Raw genomic sequence first — 23,082 nt, 5'->3', positions numbered from 1 at the left:
TTACTGGAACACAATTCAGTTATGTGTTGTCCAGAGTTACAACAAATTCACAAAGCCAAAATATTTACTAGCTGGTCTTTACAGGAAACGCTGGCCAAACCCTGGGCTAGTGCCCGGTGAAAGCAGTGGTGCCATCTGAATCCCACCTCTGCCTCCTGGTTGTTTTGTCGCGAGAGAAATGACTTCCCCTCTCTGTGTACAGTGTTCTCATCCAGGAAGTGGTGATAACCAAGTTCCCAGCATTCGGAGTTATTGGAGGGGGTCAGCGGGTTAATAGTTTAAACCTCTGAAGCCAGAGCCTGGCAAGCAGGAAACCCCATACATGTCAGTTCTATGAAAGACACGCTGCAAGACCCTTTGAGGACTGCGGAGCTTCAGATGTCTGCGACTTCATGGATGCAGTCATCCTATGTAGACAGATCACTGCACGAGGCTCTGGAGAATGAAAGAGAAGGCAAGCCAGCCCACTCAGAGTGTGGAGCACCATTTGTCTCAGTGGACACGGAAGCTGTGGCACAATTTTCTGGGAATGAAGTACCCACAGGCCATTTGCTCACCTACCCGAGGTCCTGACACGTTTCCCTCGGTGAATCAGAATCACACCTCCTGAGGGCAGGAAAAGGTAAAATAAATATTGTTATAGCCTTTACACTGGCATGATTCAATGATCGTGTTTCTGCTTGTCGATCTGGGAAGTTAGGCTAGAAGGAGAGTAAACAGTGGTCAAGATGGTCTTGTACTGCTCCCTGGGAAATGCTTCCTCTGTCCAGCTTCCACAGAAGGCTCCTTCCACTCATGCACAAGATGCAGATGTGACCCTAGCAGAAGAGAAAAGGTGTGTGTGTGTGAATGTGTGTGTGAATGTGTGTGTGTGACAGAGAGGCAGAGTGTGACCCCATAATATCATCAGTCTCAAAAGTAATAAACGTGGCAACAAACATTTTTCAGATTATATTACAGATAAGCAAAACCTTTTATAGAAATCAACTGATAAAAGTTGGTTTTTCAGTGAGTCTTTGAGCAAGATGAGCAAATATTTAGGATGTTCTCTGATCCCATAAGATTCTAAACAGAAAAATGTATCTCTCAATGGAATTTAGTATGGAGTGAGTTGCTGTATAGGATACTCAGAGCACAACCCTTAGATATAGACAGGAAAATACAAGTAGACACTCTGGTCTTTGTTCTCGCAGCTCCTTTCCTTCTCAGTACTATGAGAACCATTTATGCTCTGCAGACAGGTGTGCTTTCGTACTAACAGTAACCTGAGGTTAATGGTAGGTAATAAGGCTACATATCAGCTTTATCTGGGGACCTTTTACAAAATCATAGGTCTGGACTCACCCTGTAGAGATTGATTCACTAGGTGTAGGGTCAGCCTGGGCTTGTTTATGTTGAAAACTCCCAAGATATTTCTAATTAGTCACATTGATTAAGGGTCCTGGTGACTGGTTCTATCCCAAGGAAGTACTGGAGATTAACATCAGATTCCACTGTACAGTCATTTAAGTTTACTGTGTTGAAACTTGTATTAAAAGGCTGGTATAGAAGAAAGAGGACAGAGTTGAAGTCAAACACTTCTGGGTTCCTCTGGTTATTAGTTTGCATGTTGCTTCGTAGAGGCACATCCTCTCTGAACCACATTTTCAAACTCTATAAAATGTTGACAGAAGTAATTACTTGCTTCTGGCTGCTGTCTCCTGAACTTTCTGTATCATCCCACTGCTGCATTCACTGAAGATCCCTCCTGGTAACTTTAACATCAACATTGGGCACATATCTAAGATGCTGGCATTCTGTTCTATGACACATCTGTCCTATCTGCTTTCAACACCATTAACTTCTCCACCTCATTCCCCGTTGTCATGGACACACCTTCAACCACTTTACCTCCTCTGCCTCCCCACCCCCCATAACAACTTCTCTTGTTCACTTCTCCAGGTTCCTACTGCAATGATTCCCTGACCTCATTTTGTCCTCCAGTCCATTGACACCATCGTCATTTTTGTCTCCATGTCCTTTTGGTTAGCTTGCATTGCATGACCATCCTTAAGTCACTTTCTTGCAAATATCTTCAGCTTTCCTGCTTCTCTCTTTTTCTGTTACCCGGAGAAGCTATCTTCTGGATGGACCCATCATTGCCCTTCTCTGCATATGACCCTGAAATGCTGAACTTTGCTGGAGAAAATTCCACTATAATATGGATGGAATTAATTTTAAAATGATGAGCACAAGCTGCAACTGGTCACTCAGTGTAGCTTGGAGATTACAGTCACGCTTGTTTTCCTGATTTCCAAGACGTTGATGTTATAGCGTTGCTTCTCTTCTGTAACATTCATGCCCTCTGCCTACTTCCCACTCAGCCCTGACCTTATACAGTTGGTCCTTCTTATCTGTGGGTTTTTCATCATGGATTCAACCAACTGCGGATAGAAAATATTAGGAAAAATGTTATCTTGTTGCTGATGTGTACTATGTAGACAGGCCTAAGATAGCTGTGTCTGTCCATGTACAGACTTTTTCCTTGTCATCATTCTCTGAACAATACAGTCCAGCAAGTATTTACATAGCATTTACCTTGTATTAGGTATTATAAGTAACCCAGAGATGATTTAAAGTAAATGGAAGGGTGTGCATAGGTCATAGGCAAATACTATGCTGTATTATGTAAGGGATTTGAGCATCTGCAGATTTTAGTGTTGGGGGAGGGTGGAGAAGTCCTGGAATCAATCCTCTTCCATACTGCAGGGGGACTACTTCCTTAGGAAAATAAACAAAAGTTCTTAGAGGGGCAGGTCTTCATCTGCACCAGCAAAACTTCCATTCCTGCCTGTGCCTGGCTTCCCTTGGTTCTCTCTGTGACTATGCTAAGACAGCCCCTGCTCTCTCCAAACACAAATTCTCTTGTTTCTTATCTTTGCAGATCTTTCTTTCTGGGATTACCTTGTCTCTCTGCTGCAAGGCAACTTCTCTCTGTCTCTGAAGGTATTTCAATCAATGTATAAACATGCTTCCAATGACCCACTTTAAAGAAGAGCTGACTGTGCTCACGTCGCTCCAGCTGCTACCAGGTTCTTTGTTCCTCTTCAGGACAAACTGCTCTAATGAGCTTCCTCTGCCCACTCTCTGCACTTCCTTATTCCCGATTAACCTTCTTTATGGAATTATGACATTTTGTGAGCATACAGAAAAGGATAATCTAACAAACACCTGTCAGATCAGCTCTATCCAATCTTAACATTTTTCAATATTTGCTTCATATCCTATTTTTTAAAAATGGAAAACAGAATAACAGATAAAAATTTTCATTTTTTCACAAGCTCTGTGCCCTGCCCATTACTCCAGATAAACAACCTGAATGTAGTGTTTATCATTTCTGTGCTACTTAACTACGTACTGTGTGTGTATTCATACATTATATAGATACGATTTCTTGTTTAATAGTTTAATAAACTGGCATTATACTGCATGTCCTCTGCAGCTTTGCCAACAGGGCTGTATGGAGCGGACATTTTTAACTTGACAAGAGTGGCCAAAATGCTTTCCCAAGTGATTGTACCAATTTACACCTCTAAAGTTTCCCTTGCCAATATCCGGTAGCAGTTGGTATCACCAGACGTTTTTATTATTGCCAATCTGATTGGTATGGCATGATGCCATATTGTTTTAATTAAATCTCCATGATTATTAGGGAGGCTGTAGTCTGTTCTAATGTTTATTGGCTGTTGAGCTTCCTGTTTCATCTGCACATTTTTCTATTGCTTCCACTTTCTCCAGTGGATTGGGAGGAGTTTGAAAATATATTCTGCCTATCATCTTTTGTCAGTTGTATGCACTGAAAATTCTCCCAGGCTGCGGCTTGCTTCTAAGTTATATTTCATCATATGGAAGTTCTAAACTTTACTGTTGTTTGCTGTATTGATTTTTTTTTTCTTTATGGCTGGCCTTTTATTTTGAGAACTGTTTCCCTACCCAGAGGTCATAGAGATAGCGTCTTCTATGTTTTCCTTAATGTTTTAATGTTTTCTCACTTTAGCTTTAATACACTTTGAAGTCATTTCTATGGATGGCTTGAGGGAGGTTTCTAATTCAATGTTTTTCCACCAGGGTTGTCACTTGTTCTAGACCCATTTATTGAGTCCCACCTCTTCCCACTAAGCCTTTTTGTCACATGTCAAAGATGGCATATGTGGGTCTGTTTATGAGCCTTCTGTCATGTTCTCTTCGTCCATCCCTGTGCCAGTATCTCAGTGTCTTAATTTCTACAGCTTTATAAACAGTGTTGATACCTTATGACTCCTCCCTACCTTGTTCATTTTCTTTAGAAATTCCTTAACCACTCTTAGACCTGTGATCTTGCCTTGCTTATAAATTTTATGATCTACATACTTAAGTTCTGTACAGCCAGTGAGATTTTGATTGCATCTACATTATACTTAAGGATGAATTCGGGGAGTATGGGTTTTCTGAATGAATATTTAATATTCAAGATGTTATATACTAAATCATCCCACACATAAATGTAGGATAGCATCAATTTATCTAGACTTTCTTTAGGATCTTTCAATTTAGTTTCATAAGGTTTTTGTTTTTTTTTTTTTGTGGCAGAGACAGAGAGAGCCAGAGAGAGGGACAGACAGGAAGGGAGAGAGATGAGAAACATCAATTCTTTGTTGCAGTTCCTTAGTAGTTCATTGATTGATTTCTCATATGTGCCTTTACTGGGGGGCTACAGCAGACCGAGTAACCCCTTGCTCGAGCCAGCGACCTTGGGATCAAGCTGGTGGGCCTTGCTCAAACCAGATGAGCCTGCGCTCAAGCTGGCGACCTCGGGATCTCAAACCTGGGTCCTCCACATCCCAATCAGACACTCTATCCACTGAGCAACCGCCTGGTCAGGCTAGTTTTATAAGTTTTCCACAAAGGCCCAACATATCTTTGCCAAAATTCTTCTTAGGTAACTTATTGATCTTTTTTGTTCATATTATCTTTTCTAAATTATATTTTCTCATATTTGCTGCTGGTTTATGGGAACACAATTGATTTGTGTATTGAGAGTCTAGCAGATTTGTAGAACTTTCTTCTAATTATTTATCTGTAAATGTTTTTAAGTGCTTTTACTGGAGACAATTATATTGTTTCTTCTTTTTGTCAGGGTAAGGGGGACTCAGGAGTGAGTCTCCCCAGAGTGCCCCCCTGGAGTGCAGATTATTTCCAGCTGAAAACAATTAAAGCCCAATAAACTCAGGAAGAGTTTTTCACACTCCCTGCCCCCACCCCACCCCTTCCTGTACCTGCCTGAAGGAATCCAGGTAAAGAAACAGTTTCAGAAAGAGAACCCTTTTTTTAAAAATTGATTTTTAGAGAGAGAGAAAGGGAGAAAGAGAGAAAGAGACAGCAACATCAATCTATCTTTGTATGTGCCCTGACTGGGAACCAAACCAGCCACTGCTGCATATGGGGACCATGCTCCAACCACCGCACCATCCAGCCAGGGCAGAAAAGAAAGTTTAGTACAGACACTTGAGCACATATGAATGAAGTGTGGCAGACAGGGAGGATCCAAGCAAAAATCTCTAACTCCAGATTTCCCCTGTGCCATTCTTTCTCCGTGACCCTGCATGTATTTGTTTACCATTGTTTGCTTTCTCATTTACTTGTAAAGTGCCTCTCCTTAATCCAAGATGACGTATTTATCTAATTTTGCCTCATTGTCTTTGGAATGTCCATGCTTATGTGAATTAAAATTTGGTTTTCTCTTGTTAATCTGCTATATATCATTTGAATTATTCAACCAGCCAGAAAGAACTAATGGAAGTAAAGAGAAAGTTTTCCTGCCAACACTTTTCAACCAATTAGTTCAGTGTTGAACAGAAGCCTTGATATGTGCATGCTTGTCTCCATCTTCCCTTTCAAGTGATTATTTACCTTTTCACAATTAAATGTGAAGTTCCTTGATTTTTTGGATTTTATCAAATTAGGTTACTGTATTTTTCCATGTATAAGATGCACCTTTTCTTGAATAATTTGGGGTCTAAAAACTGGGTGCATCTTATACAATGGTTGTAGATTTTTTTACTTGCATTTCCCACTTTTTTTGTACTTGTTTTTGCATTCATTGTTGAAGACAGTGATTCGTCATCAGGCACAGATAAGAACAAACTAATGAATGGGAGCTTTGACAGTGATGAGGAGTTGTATGAATTTTATGACAAATAAAACTTGAGTTCAATAACTTTATGTAATACATTTTTAAAAAAAATTTGGGCCCCCAAATTAAGGTGCATCTTATACATGAGAAATATGGTAATTCCTTTTTATTACTAGTCTAATAGCTAAGAAAGTTTTTCTAACTTATAAATACATGTTAAATTTTATGAAGTTGTATTATGTAGCTGTTGAAGTGGTTTTTCTTTTTTCTTTTAATTGTTTTTATTTTGTTTGTTTGTTTTTGTATTTTCTGAAGTTAGAAGTGGGGAGAGGCAGGCAGACAGACTCCCACATGAGCCCAACAAGGATCCACCTGGCATGCCCACCAGGGGGCGATGCTCTGACCATCTGGGGTGTTGCTCCATTGCAACTGGAGCCATTCTAGCACCTGAACCAGAGACTATGGAGCCATCCTCAGCGCCTGGTCCAACTTTGCTCCAATGGAGCCTTGGCTTTGGGAGGGGAAGAGAGAGATAGAGAGGAAGGGGAGGGGGAAGGGTGGAGAAGCAGATGGGCACTTCTCCTGTGTGCCCTGACCAGTAATTGAACCCGGGACTTCCACATTCTGGGCCAACTCTCTACCGCTGAGCCAACCGGCAAGGACCAGGTCTGTCTTTCCTTCCTTCCTTCCTTCCTTCCTTCCTTCCTTCCTTCCTTCCTTCCTTTCTCTCTCTTTCTCTCTCTCTCTGTCTCTCTCAAAAAGAGAGAGACAGAGAGAGACAAGAGAAAGGGACAGATAGGGACAGAGAGACAGGAAGGGAGAGAGATGAGAAGCATCAGTTTTTTATTTGTGGCACCTAAGTTGTTCATTGATTGCTTTTTCATATGTGCCTTGACAGGGGGGCTCCAGCAGAGTGAGTATGGGTCAAATAAGTTTGTAAATATGATATATATGTTTGCTCGCTTATAGTTTGTATTGGGTGTGGGGCACAGGCTATAAGCAGACAACAAGGTCATGATAGCCTAAGTCTTAGTTTTAAGACTAAGCCTTTTCCACCCTTTTATTAGTAAGATCTTCTCAACACTAAGATTCTCCCCACACCCTTGACTATTGCATGATGTGGGGTGGTGCACTCTCATGAGGAATCCCATTATGCTTCAGATAAGTGACTTTGTATCAGAGACTTCCTTGTTTGTATATTGGACTAAAGGTTTTGATTTCTATACTATAAAATGGGGCAGAGGAGCCCATGCTGGAGAAAAGCAGAGAAAGGCCACGTGGAGGAGAGGAGAGGCAGCCAAGATGGTGGAGTGCTGAAGGAGAAGCCAGTTAGTGCAGAGTTTGTGCAGAGAGAAGGAGATGGGGAACAGAGGTGAATAAGACTGGTGAGGTAGAACTTTTGATTCTAGGAAACTCAGATAAGTCAGTGGCTTTGGGAGCCCTGAATGGAAAGGGAAGTGTTTTCCCACTGTGTGTATTTCTTGCCCACTGGGTGCAAGCTAGGATTAAAGGTAATGGCCCACCAGTTCTTGGCTCCATTGTTTCGTTACCATCTGTCCAAATCAAATGCGAACCTGCGTGGGCCAGGAGGCTGTAGTGGTGGCTGTGCCTACTGGCCAGACAGTGATTGACCCCTGCTCAAGCCAGATTCCTTGAGCTCAAGCCAGCGACCTTTAGGCTTCAAGCCACTGACCTTGGGCTTCAAGCCAGTGACCTTTGGGCTCAATCCAGTAATGATGTGGTCATGTCTATGATCTCATGCTCAAACCAGTGCCCTGTGCTCAAACCAGATGAGCCCACACTTAAGCCTGCAACCTTGGGTTTTCGAACCTGGATCCTCTGTGTTCCAGGCTGACACTGTAGCCACTGTGCCACCACCTACCTGGTCAGGCAAAGTGATTATTCTGTATTTTGTTGATGGCGTGGAAGATAAAGGGCCACATACTAAACCTGACAAGCTCAGAGGAGGCCAGCATGGTTGCCTTATAAACTCAGGGACTGAAAGTAACCACATGAGATGATCTGTGTTGGACAAATGAGTTTGTAAAATTTGTATTTTTTGAGTTTGCTCACTTTTATTGTTAAAAAATGGCGCTGGACAGTGATGTGTGTGCTTGTCCTCAGAACAGGGCAGTTGATTGCAAATTGTGGATTGCATTCCTGCTTGGGAGGGGCCATTGCTTTGTTAATGCTTGTTGGAGGCGGGGTCTTTGTGAGCTCAGCCAGGTTTGCAGGGAAAGCAGAGAGAATGCAGAGTGCTGAAGAAGCCAGTTTTGGAAGAGACAGAGAGAGAGAGAGAGAGAGAGAGAGAGAGAGAGAGAGAAGATGGGGAAACAGAGCTGAGACTTGTGGGGCCTTTGATTCTAGGAGGAACCACAGAAGATTCTCCTGGTTGTGGAACCGGAGAATTTGTCAGTGGCTTTGGGAGCCCTAAATGAAAAATAAGTGTTTTCCCTGCCTATTTGCTCATCAGCCAGACTTTAATAAAGAAATGGCCCACCATTTCTTGGCTCCACTGTTTCTTTCCTGTCTGTCCAAATTCAGTGAGAACCTGCATGACCACAATGGTGGCAGCCACTGGCCTTACAATCTGAAATGAAAACTTACTAACTAAAAGCAGGTCATGGCAGGTAGTCCTGTCTCAGACCTGTAGCTTCCCTGTTAAAGGTCAGTCTTTACCTTAACTGTGCCTGTCTTTTGTCTATTTGCATCTAGGAAAATTCAGCTTTGGAATTCTGGGTAATTCCCTTTCTTTCTCCAGACCCCTCAGGGCACAACCACCAGAGTTGAGCCCACAAATCTCCTCATTGTTATAGTTACCCTGTAAATTGTTGACTGTTAACTATCTTCTACCCATAAATGTAAAAGAAGTTTGTGTCTATTCCTTTACATTTTTATCCAATCCCAGAGATTTCCCACTTTGCTTTCCCTGCCTCCCTAATCTGTCACCAGTGGATTTCATGTAACCACTTTACATCTTCCCCTTTGATTCTAATATATAAAATAAGTGGTAACTACTACTTCCAGAGCATATTCTCAATCTGTTCAGATTTTATTTCCCAGCAATTGTCAGTTTGGCTCAAATTAACTCATAAAAGATTCTTACAGCTTTGGACTTTTTTTATGTTGACAATGAGATAGATCATTTACCGTATATTAGTATGTTTTCTAGTGATAAAACATCATCCTTGAATTTTGGGGAGTTTGGCCTGTGATTTATATTCTTTAGAATAACTTTTTTTAAAAAATATTTAATTTATTGATTTTTAGAGAGAGGAAAAAGAGAGAAAGGCGGTGGGGGAGGAGCGAGAAACAACTCATAGTAGTTGCTTCTTGTATGTGTGCCTTGGCCCAACAAGCATGGGGTTTTGTACCAGAGACCTCAGCATTCCAGGTTGATACCTTATCCACTGCGCCACCACAGATCAGGCAGGATTACTTTTATAAAATAGGGATTAATAGTGTCTTGAGTATTTGGTAGATTCTTCCTGGAAAACCATCCAGAACTCTTTGTTTTACTTGTTATGTATTTACTGATTGTTTATTTAAATGATTGCAACTATATTTGAATCCTTATTTCCTCTTTAGATTTCTAAAGCTACATTTTTCTAGTGAATTATATATATTACCAGAGGTTTGTCTATTTTATTAAACATATTTTTAAATAGCTTTGATGTTGTTGATTTTCTATTAAAACTGTAGGCAATATACCTTTATATTATTTATTAATATGTGATATTTACTAAGTTATTTCCCTTTGCTCTTTTCTATTTCTGACTTTTTTGAGATGGACTTTTAGCTTGTCAATTTCAGTCCTTCTTTCCTAAAATAGTATAAGTACTTAAGTCTTTCTCTGTAAATACTGCTTTAGCTCTATCACATAAGATTTTTTATGTTGTATTCTCATACAAAACATAAATATTTCTGATTTTCACTGTCTTCTATGTCCCATGTATTATTAGAAATTTTGCTTACAATTGACAAATATAAAATATTTTAAATATTTTATTTAATAATTAATTTGTTACTTAAGTGAATGGTACTGATTATTCAGAATTCATTGAGTCTTGCTTTGTGGCTATAGACTTACTTAATTTTTGTAAATCTTGCATGAAAACTTGATAGTTGTTTTTCTCAGGATATCTAAATTTATACCATTTTCCCCTCTGTGAAACCAGTTAGTGAGAGAAACGTGCTCCATCAGTAACTGTGGATTTGACAATTTTTCTTATAATTTTGTAGATTTTCTTTTTATATTTTGAAACCATTTTGTTAGTTGCATACACACTTGTATTTCCTAATGAACTGAATCTTCTTTCAATAGTAAATTTTACTGAAAAAGATCTTAGCTTTAAAAATTTATATTTCTGATATGTATTGAGCCTAGCTTTATTATTTTGACTGGCATACTTTTTCCCATTGTGTTATTGTGCTTTTGGGTATAACTGGATTTTAAGTGTTTACTGAAATTTTACTAGTTCTTCTTTTTCTATATATTTTTTCTTGTCATTTGTCTTCTTTTCCTTTTCAGCCTTCTACTAATTGATCAAGTTATCTTATTTCATTTTTTTTGGTCTCTACTGTTTTAAAAGATTATATCTGTTGGTATTTTTTATTTTTTTTTCAATTATATTATCATCCTTGGTGTTTTAACAAGTGTGTTTGAATTAAGTTCTAAAATATTTCCACTATTCCCTGAAATCTCACTCCCTTCCCCATTTACTTGTTAGTCATTCATTGCTCATTCAAATGTCAGTTCACATGCCTCCTTCAGGGATGCTCGTCCTGACTCTCCAGGCTAAACCAGACACCCCTAACCGTGTCTTCCCTAGCATTTGTCAGAGCTTTTGATTACATACTGTGGGATCAGTCCTTGATAGCGACCTCTCCCCCAAAGACTGTAATTCCTACAAGGGCAAGGATTGGCTCCATGTTGCTCTATTCTATTTTTAATGCTGCAGCTCAGTGCCAGGGCACGTGCTGTCCAACCAACTGGGCTGGCAGCAGGAAAGCAGAGCCAGAGGGAGGTCTGCACGGGTCATGATGTTGGGATAACAATGCAGGGATGTCAGATCTGGAAGGACCTTATACCTTCTGTTAGGATTCACATTCTGGGATGTCAGATCTGGAAGGACCTTATACCTTCTGTTAGGATTCACATTCTCCTGCTAACCCCGGAAGGGAAATAGAGAGGGAAAAAACCAAAAGGGAATGTGATTTTCTCCTGTGTGAAGTCTGGAGGTGATGCCTATGGCTGAGATGGGGCTCCAGAGGGTTTCCAGAAATTCAGGTTCCTTTTTTCAACTTTAATGTTCTACCTTAAGGTTACCATACAGTCCTGTATGTTGGCTGGAATTTCAACTATCAAAGTCAGGTTCCAGGCAGGAATTCAGAAGTGGGATGTTACTGGGACCCCAATGTTATTTCTTGGGTAAGACTGCCTGTGCACACCGGCCCAAAGAAATGCATGAGCAGGAGTCTGCAAGATAGAACGAAAAATAGTTTAACATTGAATTGGCCAATCCAGACAGGGGAGCTAATACTAAAGATCTGACTCCCAGATGTAGAGTAGGCTACAGATTATATGTATAGGGCAAATTACAAAACACTGTGGTTTAGGAGTTCGGGGTCATATTTGGAACAGATTGACCAAAGGTGAGGTAAGGTAATAAATCATTTCTTTAGGTCTAATGAACAGCTTTGAGGTCTTTTCTGGAGTCCCTCTGTCTAGGCTCAGGGGAATGTAGCCAGGGGGTCATTCCACTTAGGGCTCAGGAACTGAGACATAACTTAGGTGAAGATGTTATCTTCAGCCTGCTAGAGGTCTGGACACTGTGATCACTAGTCAGGTCCAGGCTACTGTCTTCTGCCTCAGGGGTTGCTGATTATCTGGGGGAAATGCTAGGTCTCTAAGATATACGTAGAAGAGAGATGATTTTTAAAACTAGGATTTAAAACTAAATTTAATCAAAGTCATATGGACCCTCAGTTTTAGGAGAAAAGGGCACGAAATATCACAGTTGTTGCTTTTATGAAGCCTTTCTCGGAATCCCACTAAATTACATCTTGTCAGTCATAGCTAAATTCCATTAAGTGGGGTGTTTTTTTTTGCTTGTTTGGCTGATCAGATTGCAACTTAAATAAAATCAGGTCTGTTGGCCCTGGCTGGTTGGCTCAGTGGTAGAACGTCGGCCTGGCGTGCAGAAGTCTCGGGTTCGATTCCCGGCCAGGGCACACAGGAGAAGTGCCCATCTGCTTCTCCACCCCTCCCCCTCTCCTTCCTCTCTGTCTCTCTCTTCCCCTCCCGCAGCCAAGGCTTCATTGGAGCAAAGATGGCCCGGGCGCTGGGATGGCTCCTTGGCCTCTGCCTCAGGCGCTAGAGTGGCTCTGGTCGGGGCAGAGCATCGCCCCCTGGTGGGCAGAGCGTTGCCCCTGGTGGGTATGCTGGGTGGATCCCGGTCGGGCACATGCGGGAGTCTGTCTGACTGTCTCTCCCCGTATCCAGCTTCAAAAAAAAAAAAAAAATCAGGTCTGTTATTAAGGGTGATGGGGTTGGGTGTGTTTGGGGACGATCAATGTAGTATAGTATTATAGACTGGGGCACAGGGAGACCTGCAGACCAGTTAGGAGGTGTTGGTGTTCTGGGTGAAAGCTTGATATTCTGAATTAAGGTTACAGGATGGGAGTGGAAAGGAGGGTCTGAAATGAGAGTTGACAGAAGGGTGACGGGATCCTTGACAGCTCATCTTCCCACTTCTTTGCTTCAGGAGACTGCCTACTGGCCAATTTCACTTAGTAGATATCCTTTTCATTCAGGAGTTAATTTCCCTAGGTAACGATGGAATAAACTAAGGCAGAGTAATTTGTATTTCTAAATCTATGTAGGATGAACATTGTTTTTGAAAATTTATTTACAAATTTACATAATTTCCCCCCAAATCTCTATTTTCAAAGACAGAAGAATATAGAGGACATTGATTAAGGAGCATCAACCATATCTATTTTAAAAGTACAGCCATTCTTCACTTATAAACAGAAAATAACACTCAGGAAGCCATCTGCGTTTCCTCTAGGTATTTCAAAAATCTTTTAAACCCACCATTTTCCCTCTCCCTACACCATACTTATAAAAAAGACAACTGAGGTGTTTTGAGCACAACAATTTTATTTTAAGGAAATTGGGTTTCTAGAAAAATATATCTAGGAATTTAACTATAAAGACAAGGCAAATACATCCAGAGGTGCTTCTCACCTGTGGAGATCTAGAGAGCTCAAAGGTGAGCAAGCTCACCTGGGTTGGTTGAGGGCCAGGTGGCTCTGTGTCAATCTCTATGGAACAACTGGCAGTGGCAAAACATGCCCCTTTCAGACCTGGGCCATTCCTGACAGGGTGGGTGTGGTTGGGACAGATTCTAGAGGAGAGAGCATGATGGAGTGAGTGTCCAGTGTATGGACGGGCAGAGGCTGGTGAACAGGTGCCCTTGTGGTTGCCTTGGTCCTTCAGTTTAAGGTCCAGAATGCCAAACTCTGTCCCATGCCCAATTATGCCCATTCTCAAATGAGCCATAACTATTTTCTATTCTGTTTCAGGTCCTGGCTGTTGTTTTTGAATAAAACTGGTTTGCTTACCTCTGCCATGGGAGTGGGCGCTACACTAGAGGGGGCGTGAGCATTTCTAGGGGCAGAATAAACCTCAAAAACCCTGGTGAAGCCCCCTGAAGTCTCCCCACTTGGTGATTCTTCTCCTGTGAAGATTTTGGGGAGTATCACATCATGATCTATAGCCATATCATGGGTATCTCAAATACTTAAAACAGTATATAAACAAAAATCAGTACTAGGCAATCTTAGTGAGGCATAAAACTGTGCATTGTTTTAGCAATGTTTGGCTATTTTATGAAAAAAACTAATGGGGCTGATCAAAGAATCTAGCAGTTTTTTCAATTCTCAGATGCTATGGATCTAAAAGAAGGAAAGCAGGAGTAAAAAGGGAACACTTGTGGATAACGATTGTAATGTGTCCTCTGGCTCATTTGTAGGAAAAACCAGTTCAAATGGAATGTCCATAGGCCACGACTTCCTGACTGAGGTTTTTCATGACACTAATACAACCTCGTGTGTTGTAGAAGTCACAGGTATCGAGGATTCCCTTAAAGGTCACTCCTGACCACAGCAGCGGCTGCATCTCCAGGTGACATTCTTTCTCTTCAGCCCCCTCCCTGCTGCTCTCCTCTAAGGTGGCCGTGTAGCGGATGTAGCTGAAATTCAAGCACAAGGGAGGAAAATAAAGACAAGACAAAACCGGTTAATTATTTCAGAGGCATAAGAGATCCCTCATATCACCACAGAAATTGAGGTGAATCAGGAAATGGATGGCATTTTTCAGGTCACATGAATCAGCGCCCCAAAATTCATCATTTTCACCTAATGTTTAGTTGATTTTCTCATTATTTTTACATTGTGTGCACGCATGACCTAAAACAGTTTAGGGAGAGCTGTGATTTTATTTTAAAAAGAGAACTAAACAGTTCTGTTTTGAAATTATCACCTCCACTTCTACAATGTGACGAGAAGCTTAATGTAGGAAGTTCTTCAGTGAGCAAAACTTAAAAAACAAACAAACAAAAAAGCCCCAGAAATTTCATTTGGAACAAGGGAACACCTGTGGATTTTTAAAAATAATTTCATTGCAGACAGCCTACTTCTGGGCTGGACCCTGGGTATTTATTTACGTCATCTTCTTTCTCTTTCAGTGCTTACAAAGGACACACCTGCTGGGAGGTTTAAGTTCCAGGTGAACAGATGGTACTCAGGGAAGTGAAGGAACTTTCCCTAGGTCACAAGGTGAAATCACCGCAGTGTAGGGCCATTTCATTTTAAGGACGTACTCGAATTATTTGGTTTCTTGTCTGTCTTTATTATTAATTTGTTTGTAACTCATTATCACTAAACATACATATTTTAACAATGCTTGGGTGTATCCTGTAAACTGCCTTGTGAAATTGACCTTCCTCTGCCATATGAACATAAAGTTACATACTTGATTGAGTTACATGTTATCAGCACTCCTGGGTTATTAGTGTAGATAAGTACTTTTCCCCCACTGCTTAGCTTTCTCTAAATGGCAAGATTTTTTAAAAAGTGTACATGCCTGTAACTGTAATGTTGACAGGCAAGGACAAAGATTAACTACACATCTGGACACTAATTTCTGTCTCCCTTTGCCCTGAGGCTGGGGCACCAAAGGTATCCATGTACCCAAGGGCTGTAAGGTTAAGAGTAAAGTAATGTTCTCCCTCCCCTCCCCCTCACCCTCCAGGAGCAGATCAGTCAGACTAGACCTTGGCTGTCTCCTCCTCCCATGGTGCCTCCTCTTCCCAGGGCGTTCCTAAGCCTCTGTGCCACGTAGGCAAGAGAATCGGAATGTCAGGAATGGCGCTAGTGCCTCTCATGCCAAACACAGAACTGAGAAGGGTAACACTGTTCAGTAAGGTCTCAGGAGCCAGGCAGCCGACTAGCACCTGCCTGAGTGCTCCCACCACAACCCAGGGGAGAAAGCTTCTCAAAGAGGTGCCCGGCTACTGACATTTCCTCCCGGATGACTTAAAGGAAATCCGAGTGAGGCCTTGAGTACACAGGCAGCTCCGCACCAGTGTGAGAAAGAGGGGATTTGGGGCTGGGCTGGGCTTCCATGGAAACCCTCAGAATTGCTTTCATTTAATTCTTTCATTAAAAAATATTTCTACAAAGCATACACAAATCAATGTCAATTTGTATTTCTATTGTCCTTTTTTTGGATATGACTGGGTTCTTTGTTGCAGAGGTGAGCTCAATGGCACAGTTACGGGCACAGTGGTCCAGTATGGGGCATCCCAACAACCCATTCAGGTTCTGTAGGGATATGTGAATGTAGACCATAGACCATAGAGACATGCTATGTCACTAGCTAACAGGACAGCAGTGAGGTCGGTCATGAGTTTCCTTATGCAAGGAGAACTTTAAAACTACTCTCTGAGCCCAGATGGAGAAAAAAAGGGTTGAGAGAGACTGTCCCTACCCTCATCCAGAAGGAAGGGGTCACTTCCCGCTCTTCTGAGTTCTGAACAGATGCTTTGCAACAAAGTATCAAATTCTAGGAGTCTTGAATGGTACTTTACTTTCCAGTTATGAATCTTTGCACCTGAGTACTTGCTCGATAGAGCGGAAAGAGTCTTCAAAAGTGCAACAAGTAACATTTGGCCCCTTAGTCCATTCGGGAGCTCCAATTTTAACGCTCAGCGTACCAGTTGCGGAACCCCTGACCTAACTCCCTGTATTGTTCCTGCCCGTCCCTGATTGAACATCGCTGAAATCGACCTGAACTAGAAGGGAGGTTTACTCCCAAATCGCTCCTCCAAGAACCCGCAACGACTCTCTCAGTCTTTATAGAGTTTCCAGCTCAGAACCCGCAAGAGGATGGTACACAAAAAGGAAAAGATTACAACCTCGCAAGTCCGAGAGGACTGGCAGCGCCTGCCCACCCCCACCTCACGGCCGCAATCAGCCGGGGGACACTCACGTACCTGGAGCAGAGGCCGCCGGCAGAGTGGACGCGCCACGTCTAGGTCTCAACCCAACACCGCCTCCCAGCCCTTTATACTGAGCTACCCCCTGCCCCCGCCCCATCAAAGTAGCCACGTCCGAGCGGCGGGACAGGGGCGGGGAGCCACCCAAGTTCTGCGTGGTGCGAGAGGGAGCCCGCGGAAGTCCAGGTTTGGACGCGCTCACCCCAGGGAGGCTAGAGTGGGGCTCCAGGGGTGCAGGGGTTCCTGAGGCTCAGATAGGGGTTCAGTCCTGGGAAGGGGCGGTGTCGGGGGAGGGGCCCTGGGAGGTCAGGCGTCCGGTGGAGCGCTCGGGTTTCACCCGGGCTGGGCGGGGGAGGAGGAGGCGTGGCGGCAGGGGCGGGGCGGGGGCGGGGCGAGGCGGCTCGGCGCCCCTAGCTCGCGCGGCTGTACTCGATCGGGGAAGGCGGCGCTGGCGGCGGCAGTTCTCGCTGCGGTCGCTCCTGTGCGCTGCCCTCCTACCGCGGGTGGGCTCCGCAGCCCCGGACCGGCCACGGCCCCTACCGGGCAACGGCCCTCAATCTCCATTTCCCCTCCGCGGGGGTATCCCGGTCCGTGTGCCCCATCCTGGGGGCTCCCCTGCGGAGCTAGTTCGGACACCCAACTTTGCCTCCTTGCCCGTCTCCCCCACTGGGAACGAACCTACTCACCCCCGGCCGGCCGCGCGCCCAGGGACGGTGTGCCTGCCTCTGAAGCCGGTGCCCCCCAGCCCGCATTGTATTAACTGGGGGCGGCTCTGGGGAAGTAGCAAGGGTCGGCAGAGGCTGCTGCCTCGACTTCTCACACCGGGCGCTGAAGAAGATCCTCAGACCTCGCCCGGGATCCAGGCGCAGGGTGACTGGCACTAGGAGCGCGCATCGCACCTGGTGAGCAAATTCCCTCACCCCATCCCTATGTGGCCTTGGCTGCAGCCCCCGCGGTGTCGCGTTCCTGGCCGGGACCCGGGGGCGGCAGTGGTCAGCGGGTGGGTCATGTTGATCTTGGGCAGGGTAGATCTGCAGGCCTGAGCGGTAAACAGCGGGTGGTGGCGCGTACAGGATTAGGAGGACTACCATCAATGAGGGGGTTCCCACAGTTGAGCTAGTGAAGCGACTGGAAGTTTGTGTCCCTGCCTTTGCCGAGGCCTGAGCGTGCAGAGGTAAGAATCGGAAGTGACCCCATGGGCGACTGGTCGGTGGGCGAGACGGGACCCCCTACTCAGCACCTCGGGAAGGTGTGCAGTGGAGATCTGTGCCCGCATACCCGGCGCGCGTCCAGACTCGGAGAGTCGGGAGCGAAGGTCAGGGCTCCCAGTGGCTGGGGCTTCGCAGTCCCATAGCTGCTGCCTCGGAGCACCCCCCCCCCCCCCCAGCTGGGGCAGCTTTTTCTGTTCTAGTTACGGTGGTTTTGCGGCGCACGGTAGGCAGTGGGACTTGGGCTCAACTCCGCCAAGCGCTTTGGTTAATTAGGGAGATTGAGGCTGGGGGCCACCCTGGACGCCGCGGCCGGGGATGTAGGGACCTTGGGAACCGCCGGCCCGATGGGCTGCTGGCAGGCGAACCTTCTTCCGCGGGCATTTTCCCGCCGCTCCACGGTTTTCGCATCCTCTGGCTCAGGGTTTCGGGGCTGGAGGCAGATCTGGGCCCGGAGGGAACTGGTCCTCCCAAGATGTGCGCGGAATCCACCGCCGAGGAGTGATGTTTTCCTGATCGCTGTCCACGGCGCCGGGTGCGGGGCCTAACACAGTCAGATCTGGATTCCCGGGGCTTTGGCGGGAAACGCGTCCACCTCCTTGCCCTTTCCTCGCTTTGTACCTGGATGCGGCTGGCCAGAGTTGGGATTTAACTTTCCTGCGCCTGCGGCGTCCCGGGGATCCCCGGAAGGGGGCGCTGAGAGCGAGCGCTGCAAGAGCGAGTGAGGATGCTGAGAGCCGCGACTAGGTCCTGGGTGAGTGGGCGGGGGTCCCAGTCAGCAAACAGCAGGGCCGGGCAGATCTTGCAATAATTTCATAGGGGTGGAGGGTGGCGGCAGCTGATCTGTTGACCAGAGGGAGCTGTTAGTTTTTCTAGAAGAAAGGATAGGAAAGATGGTTGCCAAACTCAAGTCCTTTAAATAGAAAGGTTTCTTCCAGAGATAAACATATCATTGAAAACTCTTCCTGTCTGTGCATCTGTCTTCTTCCCTGTGATGATTGTCTTTACTCAGAAAAAAATCGAAATAGAGTGAGGGTTATCTGAGTTATGTTTAATACTGACTTAAAGTTCTGTTCCTCAGGAGAACATTAGTTAAAATGCCAGGAGTTACAAATGATTGTTGAAGCTCGTTTTTAAGGAAAACAATCATATGTCACCGTTAGAAGAGCTCTGTCATCATGACCAAGTTTGGGAACAGCAGACATTTATTTATAGTTAGTTTCTTCAAAGGAGGCTCAGTAAGACAAAAACAGACTTTACTAGAGAAGATTTTTAACATTTAATTAGCATTGCTAAATCAATTGTTAATTAATGCATGTTTCATCATTGAGGAGAGGGTCAAGTTTATCATGCACTATTTTGAGTGACCAGATCACAATTTAAATTCAAGCAGATACTACTGTAAGTGGTGTATCATTTAAGTAACTTTTCTGGTCTATGCCTGCGTTTACCCCAGAGAAAACATGGATTTTCTTTTACCCCCAAAGATTATTATCCATGTTTATTTTTAATGAAGAAGCACCCCACAGGATAACTGTTTGGATCACTTGAAACACAGATTTCATTTTACTTGAGTTTCTCTCTTGTAAAAACTTTGCCACAAAATAGCAACTCCTCCTGGGTGTTGCACAGTCACACTTATGGAACTGAGGGGGGATGAACTAGTACCTGCTTTCCCATGCTTTTAGCCTACATACTTAATAGGGAGAGGATGAATGATGCTAATCATTTTATGACTTCTACGAATTGTACTAACTTATTTGATAGTTTTAATGGCAAACAGCTGCAAGATCCCTGATGCGAGCAAAGACTTTGGTCTCCTGGGTGGTCAAGCTTGTCTCTGTCCAAAAGACTGAGATGTTCAGAATTTGGTAATAATAAGCCTGTGTTCTTCACTGCCCTTTCCTTTTAAAATTACTCCTTTACCGTGCCTGGATAAAATGAAACATAGGAACGTATGTGCAGTGGTGACGGGACCCTAATGACTATGTGCACATTCATGTAAACTTTGGCTTAAGTTTTAGAGAGTTCATGTACCTTCTGAAGCCCCATCCATTGGCTCTGCAGTAAGAAATCTTGCTTCACAATCACTTTAGACTCTTGGTCAGGGACAAATGTTAAAACCAACAAACTTTTCTCTCTGTTGGCTGCTAATATGCTAATTGCTCAAAATAAGAAATACCAGCTCCTTGAGACTATGTCAAATGCTTCTGGTAGGTATTAGAACTGAATCATTGTATAATTTTTCAGTAAGTTGGTAACTATTTTTAATGATACCAAATGCTTTTCTTTTGATTGTAAAGTCATTGAAATTGAGGCTTTGCTTCGGATACATGTAATTGTCCAGCCAAAGGTATAAAGGTATTTCATCACATAAACAAGTTCTTGTGAACTCTTGAGTTAACTAAGATTAGAAACTAATCCTAAGAAGAGGCTTGGATAACAATGCAGTTTACAGAATGGATGAAATCAATTAGTTGATATTATGTCCCAGTCAAGGAAACCATTTCTGTAGTAGCATGTGTACAGTGTAGGAGAAATGTGGTCCCATATTCTGCAGTAACTCCTCCATATTCTCGATTCTATAATTATACCACATTTGTGTTTAAAATTTGCTTGTGAAATTGTTGCTATAGTTACTCAGATGAAGTGCATAGGGTATAATTATAACACGAAGGTGACAAATTTTTATGATTAGTGTTAAATAATTTCTAAGTGTAAATTATGGTGTCAATAAATTTAGTGCAAAGTGTATACGTAGGGCCTTGTACATTTCCACCCACCTGCATTGTTTTTTACCAATTTAGATAGAGAAAATGACCCGTTTTCTTGAGACTAAAGATGAGTATGTATATGTGTTTTAAGTTGTTTATACTATCTCTGTATTCTTGTTGTCAACCCAGACATTTTCACATATTTTCCCAGCAACTTTTAAAAGTTGAGATGCTGAAGTTTTGTTGACAATTGCTGGTTTTTATCACTCTGCGTGGTGCCTTGTAGAAATGATCTGCCTTAGATAGGGGCCAATCCGCTGTCTCTAATTCCTGCACAAGATGGGAGAACCCTAAGGATAAATTCAACAGGTGAGGAGTAGCTCATTGGTAGACAGGTTGAAGAAGCAACTTTTGCTTGATAAATACATCACTTATTCTTTGGATGTATTTGTCAGGTCTTGGTGATCTGATATATAAAATCAATTTCTAACAGCAAGAAAAAGAGAAAAAAAGTACACTAGAATATACATAAACTTCACCTTTTTTTTTTAAGTGAGAGGAGAGGAGATAGGCTACTGCATGTGCCCTGACTGGTATCCACCTGGCAGTCCCTGACTGGGGCTGACGCTCAGATCAACATAGCTACCCTCAGTGCCTGGGGCTTACACTTGAACCAGTTGAGGCATTAGCTGTGAGAGGAGAAGAGAAAAAAGGGGGAGAGGGAGAGAAAGGGAAGCAGATGGTCACTTCTCATGTTTGCCTTGACCAGGGATCAAACCCAGGACGTCTGCACACCAGGCTGACACTCTATCCACTGAGCCATCCGGTCAGGGATAAACTTCACTTTCAATGAGCCTACCGAAAATAAATGAAAATGATGCAAGAAAAGGTAGCATATAAAAAATTATTTATTATAATGTTCTAGTATTGACACAATTACTCTTTGCCATCTGAAGATTCTAGAACTAAGGAAACCTGGCTCTGAATTTCACAGAGTATTTCAGGCAACTTCAAAGACAAATTATATTTCACCCGGGGCATGGCATTTAAAACGGGATTAACCCAACAGTGGACTCACGCAAACATCTTCTCAAAGGAGTTGCTGCTCTCTTTTTTTTATCCCTTCTTTTTTTGTCCAAGATGAGTGGTTGTTTGATGAGTGCAAAGATGAGCACACTGTATTTTCCTTTACTCAGTTTTAAAATATACTGGCATAGTACTGTTGCATTTGAAAAAAAATTATTTCATTCATTGTTTTTTTTAAAGATTTCAGTTTTCATTTTAGAGAGAGGAGGGAAAGAGAAGTGAGGGGAGGATTGGGAAGCATCAGCTCATGGTTGCTTCCCATATGTGCCTTGACTGTGCAAGCCCAGGGTTTCAAACTGGGGAAAGCGTCAGCATTCCAGGATGACGCTTTATCCGCTGCGCTACCACAGGTCAGGCCAATTATTTCATTCTTTATTCTTTTCACTTCATATACTAAAATTGGTTTCCTGATGAAATTGGAAAACACTGTGTTTTAAAAGAATACATTTTTTAGAGGGCAAATTTCTTTTTCTGGAAGGCCATGAACCCTCTACTCGTCTATTATCTCATCTTTCATTTACTATTGTCATTGTATCTCTGGGGAATTGGCTAGCCTAGAGTTCATGTAGAAGGATTTGGGAGTATACACTGGAACAGTTTTATTTTATGTTGCATTTTTATGTACATTTGCGAGTAGATCGCATTACTGTAACAGATAATTCAATTACAGATATGTATGATAAGTAACCAGAAGAGTGATGCTATCAGAAACCAACTCTACTGGAGAAATAATACTGTAGTTGCTGAGATGTGAAATTAAATAAGTTCTAGGCAAGTGACAATCAGGATTGAGCAAGGACAAATTGTTCACAGGAAATAGAGCCTCTTTTCAATCACTTTAAACTCACCTAACAGTTGGCAACGATGTATGATTTGCCTATGCAAAGAAGAGCAGAGTTGAGAAAAAGTCCTAAGGAAAATTCTCCTGAGCAGTTTCCCATGAGTTGCCTGTGAAATCAGCAAGTGGCTAGGGCTTGGCTACACCTCCCCGGAAGAGATGTGTCCCTCCTAAACGGAGTCCAGATACAATTTTATGAATTGATGACTTTTCTGTAAAAAGAAACTGGAGATGTGACACATTTTGCAGAGGGCTTCTCAAGCTGTTCCCAGGCAGCCAGCAAGGGTGGTGACTATGGCTGCCAGGACCACTCAGCATGCCATGGACAGAGAACACATCGGAGGCCAGGGAGGTGTGTGGTTGGGCATCCTGCAACCAAATGGATTTTAGGATCACAGCTGGCTTCTGTGATTTCTTTTACAGGACCGAGATTTAGATCTGCCATAAAACTTTACCGATTGTGTAGCTGAGAACATTGTTTGTGACTGGTGACATAAAGCAAAAAGAATTGCTGTGGACA

At 43.3% G+C, this 23,082-nt stretch overlaps 1 protein-coding gene, 1 long non-coding RNA gene and 1 other non-coding gene across 3 annotated transcripts in view; 1 reads left to right on the top strand and 2 right to left on the bottom strand.

Annotated features, from left to right (window-relative positions):
* Positions 1-13,033: 13,033 nt before the first annotated feature.
* LOC136313314 (uncharacterized) lies at positions 13,034-17,028 on the bottom strand. The gene is made up of 2 exons (XR_010727129.1): positions 16,714-17,028; positions 13,034-14,409 (listed from the first exon to the last, which is right to left on the bottom strand). It is a non-coding gene; the product is annotated as an uncharacterized lncRNA (long non-coding RNA).
* Positions 14,507-14,576, bottom strand: LOC136321340 (small nucleolar RNA SNORD123). Its single transcript, XR_010728601.1, has one exon. It is a non-coding gene; the product is annotated as a small nucleolar RNA SNORD123 (small nucleolar RNA).
* Positions 17,029-17,142: 114 nt separating the features above from the next.
* Positions 17,143-23,082, top strand: part of SEMA5A (semaphorin 5A) — a 496,448-nt gene continuing 490,508 nt past the window's right edge. The window contains exon 1 of the mRNA XM_066243560.1: positions 17,143-17,618. The gene's annotated coding sequence lies outside the window, so the exon portion shown is untranslated. The remainder of the gene's footprint in view (positions 17,619-23,082) is intronic.

The sequence above is a fragment of the Saccopteryx bilineata genome, chromosome 1 (assembly GCF_036850765.1).
Source record: "Saccopteryx bilineata isolate mSacBil1 chromosome 1, mSacBil1_pri_phased_curated, whole genome shotgun sequence".
NCBI classification, from domain to species: Eukaryota; Metazoa; Chordata; class Mammalia; order Chiroptera; family Emballonuridae; genus Saccopteryx; species Saccopteryx bilineata.
The sequence above is the reverse complement of the archived record's forward strand: the minus strand, read 5'-3'. Positions and strand labels throughout refer to the sequence as shown.